We start from the raw sequence: 6,000 nt of genomic DNA, 5'->3' as shown, positions 1-6,000 counted from the left end.
CAGATGAATATTCAGTTTTCTCAGTACCATTTATTTAAGAGGGTATCCTTTCCCTGATGTATATTCTTGGCACCGTTGGTGAAAATCAGTTGGTGGTAAACATATGGATTTATTTCTGGGTTTTCTATTCTGTTCCATTGGTCTGTGTGTCTGTTTATACCAATTGGGTTACCATAGCCCTGTAATGTTTTGAAGTCAAGTAGTGTGATGCTTCCAGCTTTTTCTTTTTTGCTCAGGGTTGCTTTGGCTATTCTGATCCTTTTGTGATTTCATATGAACTTTGGTATTTTTTTTTTTCAATTTTTGTGACAAATGACAATAGTATTTTGATAGACATTGCCTTGAATCAATAGTTTACTTTGGGTAGTATGGTCATTTTAATGATATTAATTCTTCTGATTCATGCACATGGAGTGTCTTTCCATTTGTTTATTTCTTTCATTAGTGTTTTATAGTTTCCCTTGTAGAGACCTTTCACCTTTTTGGTTAGATCCTAGGTGTTTCATCTTTTAATTATTGTAAATGGGATTGTCTTCTTGATTTATTTTTCAGCTTTTTCATCATTGGTGCATCAAAACACTACTAATATTATACTTTGAAATTTTACTGAAGTTATCAGTTGTAAGGGTTTTCCTTGGTAGAGTCTTTAGGTTGTTCTATATATAAGATCATGCCATCTACAGAAAGTGACAAATTTAGTTGCCTTTTCCAATTTTCTTTTCCAATTTAGATGCCTTTTATTTATTTCTCTTGCCTGATTGCTCTGGCTAGAACTTCCAGTTCTATGTTGAATAAGAGTGGTGAAAGTGGGCATCCTGTTCTGGTTCCAGTTTTTAGAAGAAGGTCTTTCAGCTTTTCCCCATTTCATATGATGTCAGCTGTGAATTTGTCACATATGGTCTTTATTATGTTGAGGTATGTTCCTTGTATGTCTAATTTGTTGAGTTTTTTTTAACATGAAGGGATACTGAATTTATCAGACAATTTTCTGCATCTATTGAGATAATCACATAGTTTTTTCCTTCATTCTACTGATGTGATCTATCACATTTATTGATTTGCATGTGTTGAACCATCCTTGCATCTTTGGGTAAATCACACTTGATCATAGCATATTATCTTTTTGGTGTATTGTTGAATTCAGCTTGCTAGCATTTTGTTGATGATTTTTATGCCTGTGTTCATCAGGGAAATTGGCCTGTAGCTTTTTTTGTCGCGTCCTTCTCTGGTTTTGGTGTCAGGGTTATGCTGGCCTTGTAGAATGAGTCAGGAAAAATTCCCTCCTCTTCAATTGTTTTTGAAACAGTTTGTGAAGAATTGGTGTTCGTTTTTCTCTGTAAGTTTGGTAGGGTTCAGCAATAAAGTCATGCACTACTGGGCTTTTCTTTGTTGGGAGACTTATTACTGATTCACTCTCATTACCAGTTATTGGTCTGTTCAGGTTTTCTATTTCTTCCAGGTTCAATCTTGGAAGGTTGTATGTGTCCAGGAATTGAGCCATTTCCTCTAGGTTTTCCATTTTGTTGGCATATAGTTGTTCATAGTAATCTCTGATGATCCCTTGTGTTTCTGTGGTATTAGTTATAATGTCTTCTTTTTCATTTCTGATTTTATTTGACTCTTCTTCCTTTTTTCATGGTTAGTCTAGCTAGGAGGTTTATCAATTTTGTGTATCTTTTTTTAAAAAATGCACTTTTTGTCTCATTGATCCTTTGTATTGTTTTTTAGTCTCTATTTTGTTTTGTTCTGATATTTACTATACTTTTCCTTCTACTAATTTTGGGTTTGGTTTGTCATTGCTTTTCTAGCTCCTTGAGGTGTATCACTAGGCTGTTTATTTAAAATATTTCTGCTTTTGTGATGTAGGCATTTAGCGCTATAGACTTTCCTAAAAGGAAAAAAAGCACTGCTTTTCTGTATCCCATAGGTTTGGGCATGTTGCATTCCCATTTTCATTTGCTTAAATATATTTTAAAAAATTTCCTCTCAATTTCTTCATCAACCCAGTGGTCATTCAGGAGCATACTGTTTAATTTCCATGTATTTGTACAGTTTCCAAAGCTCCTCTTGTCATTTATTTCTAGTTTTATTCCATTGTAGTTTAAAAAGATGCTTGATATGATCTTAATTTTAAAATGTGCTGAGATTTATTCTGTGGTCTAACATATGGCCTATCCTGGAGAATGTTCCATGTGCTGATGAGAAGAATGTGTATTCTGCAGCTTTTGGATAAAATATTTTGTAAGTGTTAAGTCAAATTTGATCTAAAGTCCAGTTTATTTATTTTCTGTTCTTACTAAAATCCAGTAAAAATCCAATGTTTCTTCATTGATTCTTCTGTCTAGGTATCTGTTAAATGGTGAGAGTAGATTGTTGAAGTCCCCAACTATTACTGTATTGGAGTCTATCTCTCCCTATAGATGTAATATTTACCTTATATATCTGGGTGCTTCAGTGTGGGGTACATGTATACTGAGCATTGTTATAGGTTGGTGTGAAAGTTATTGCAGTTCTTGCTTTTAATGTCAAAAACTACAATTACTTTGGCACCAATCTAATATATCCCCTTGCTGAATTGATCCATTTATCATGTATAATGACCTTTTTATCTTTTTATAGTTTTTGACTTAAAGTCTGTTTTATGAGGTATAACTATAGCTATTCCGGATCACTTTTGTTTTCCATTTGTGTGGAATGTGTGGAATATCTCTTTCCATCCTTCACTTTCGGTCTGTATGTGTCTTTACAAGTGAAGTGAGTTTCTTGTTGGCAGCATATAGTTGGGTTATTTTTAAAAATGCATTCAGTGGCACCAACCCAATTCCCATCAATCAACGAGTGGATAAAGAAACTGTGTTCTCTCTCTATTTTTATATATATATATATAATATATGTGTGTTTTATGATGGAATACTACTCAGCCATAAAAAGCCATGAATTAATGGCATTTGCAGTAACCTGGATGAGACTAGAGACTATTATTCTAAGTGAAGTAACTCAGGAATGGAAAACCAAACATCATATGTTCTCACTCATAAGTGGGAGCTAAGCTATGAGGATGCAAAGGCATAAGAATGACACAATGGACTTTGGGGACTTAGGGGGAAAGGGTGGGAAGTGGGTAAGGGATAAAAGACTACAAAGAGGGTGCAGTGTATTCTGCTTGGGTTATGGGTGCATCAAAATCTCACAAATCACCAGTAAAGAACTTAATAATGTAACCAAACATCATCTCATCATCTGTTCACCAATAACCTATGGAAATTTAAAAAAAAAAAAATGGATTCAGCTAATCTATATCTTTTTTTTTTTTTTTTTTGAGACAGAGGGAGTCTCACTCCGTAGCCCAGGCTGGAGTGCAGTGGCATGATCTTGGCTCACTGCCACCTCCACCTCCTGGGTCCTGGTTCAAGCAATTCTCCTGCCTTAGCCTCCCAAGTAGCTGGGATTACAGGCATGCGCCACCATGCCCAGCTAATTTTTGTATTTTTAGTAGAGAAAAGGTTTCACCATGTTAGCCAGGCTGGTCTTGAACTCCTGACATTGTGATCCACCCACCTCAGCCTCTCAAAGTGCTGGGATTACACGTGAGCCACTGCCCCCGGCCCAGCTAGTCTATAACTTTTAAGTGGGAAACGTAATCAGTTCCCATTCAAGGTTATTACTGATAGGTGAGGACTTACTCTTGCCATTTTGTTAATTGTTTTCTAGTTGTTTTGTGCATCCTTTATTCATTTCTTCCTCTCTTACTGGTTTTCATTGTGCTTTGGTGGTTTTCTCTAGTGGTAACATTTGATTCCTTTCTTTTTCTCATTTGTATCTGCTCCACCAGTGAGTTTCATGTTTTCATGATGGAAGTATCATTCCTTTGCTTTCACATGTAGAACATGTTAAGCATTTCTTGTAGGGTTGGTATAGTGGTGATGAATTCCCTCAGTTTTTGCTTGACTGGGAAAGACTTTATTACTCTTTCATTTTTGAAGGACAACTTTGCCAAGTATAGTGTTCTTGGGTGACAGTTTTCTTTTTCCTTTAGCACTTTTTTTTTTTTTTGGTTATAACTCTTACAACATTTATATTGCAGTATATCAGAATACTGTAAAATATACAAATCTTGAAAGTACAGATCGATGAATGCTTACATATTTATATACTGATGCAAAAAATACCAGCTCACAATATAGGACATTTCCAGTTCTTCGAAAGGCCCTCCCGAGTCTCCTTGTAGTTAATCTCCTCTGCCAAAGGCAGCCACTATTCTGAGTTCTACCATTACAGATTAATATTGCCCTTTTTCAACTTCAGATGAATGGACTCACATAGTATGTACTCTTCTGTATCTGGTTTCTTTTTTTATTATTATTATACTTTAAGTTCTAGGGTACATGTGCACAACGTGCATGTTTGTTACATATGTATACATGTGCCTTGTTGGTGTGCTGCACCCATTAACTCGTCATTTACATTAGGTATATCTCCTAATGCTATGCCTTTAGCACTTTTAATGTATTATCACATTCTCTCCTTGCCTGTAAGGTTTCTGCTGAGGAATCTATCACTCTGATGGGAGTTCCCTTATATGTGATTTGACTTTTCTCTTGCTGTTTTTAGAATTTTTTTTTGGTCTGGCTTTTGACAGTTATAAGCTGTAATGTTCATCAAGCGATAATATACCTTGGGGAAGACTTTTTCGGGTTCAATCTATTTGGGTATCTTTAAGTTTCCTGTATCTGGATGTCTAGATCTCTTCCAAGATGTAGGAAGTTTTCAGCTATTATTTCATTAAATAGGTTCTCTATGCCTTTGCCCATCTCTTTTTCTTCTGGAATACCCAATATTCAAATTTCATTTATGGTGTCTCATAGGCTCTCTTTCTCTTTTGTTCTTTGTTGTTCTTCTTCAGTTTTTCGGTTATTTCAAAAGACCTGTCTTCAAATTCAGAAATTCTTTCTTCTGCTTGGTCTAGTCTATTGTTGAAACTCTTGATTATATTTTTAACTTCATTCATTGAACCCTTCAGTCCCAGGATTTCTGTTTGGTTCTTTTTAACGATATCTATCTCTGCTGAATTTCTTAATCAGATGATAAAATGTTTTTCTAATTTATCTGTATTATTATTTATTTCTAGTTTTATTCCACTGTAGTCTGAAAAGGTACTTGATATTATCTTAATTTTAAAATTTGTTAAGATTTATTTTGTGGCCAAACATATGGCCTATCCTGGAGAATTCCATGTGCTGATGAGAAGAACGTATTCTGCAGTTTTTGTTCTGTGTTCTCTTGTATCTCACTGAACTTGTTTAATAATATTATTTAAAATTCTTTTTTGGGCATTTCATGTATTTCTTTTTCATTCAAACCTGTTCCTAGAGAATTATTGTGTTCCTACAGAGGCATTCTGTTTCCTTGCTTTTTCATGTTTCTTGTATCCTTACACTCATACTTGTGCGTCTGGTCTGTCTCTTCTTTCAATTTGATGGACTGGCTTTCATAGGAAAAGACTTTTCCTGATAGATGTATCTATAGTATTGGTTGGGTAGGATGCTTTGCCATTTTGGGTGGGTGCAGTAGTTTACTTTCCATATAATTTCTTCAGCTATAATCAGTGTCAGTGTTATCTGTGAGTTCCTCAGTGGACTGGGCTGTGGTTGTTTGTGAAGGCTGTGGCAAGTCTTTGCTGGGGACGGGGATGCCAGGTGGGGCAGTCTTTGGGCCCCAGTGGTGGCAGTTGTGGGTCAAGCCTGCTGATCTTCCTCCCCTACTCCCGCCCCCCAGCAGTGTGCATGACCTGCTCAGTGGGTGGGGCAAATTGATCCCCAAGACCCTGGACATTGCATGTGGTCACTGATAGGGGCTGTGTCAGTCAGGGCAGACCTGCCCTTAGGCCCCACAATAGTGCACATAGATGCAGGCTCCAGCAGGCAGGGCTGGTCAATCCCCAGATGCCTGGACAACATGTGCAGACTCTGGCAGACTGGGCAGGTCTCTTCTCAGACCAGC

The sequence above is a fragment of the Theropithecus gelada genome, chromosome 3 (assembly GCF_003255815.1).
Source record: "Theropithecus gelada isolate Dixy chromosome 3, Tgel_1.0, whole genome shotgun sequence".
In the NCBI taxonomy this organism is placed as follows: domain Eukaryota; kingdom Metazoa; phylum Chordata; class Mammalia; order Primates; family Cercopithecidae; genus Theropithecus; species Theropithecus gelada.
This window is presented reverse-complemented; position numbering follows the sequence as displayed.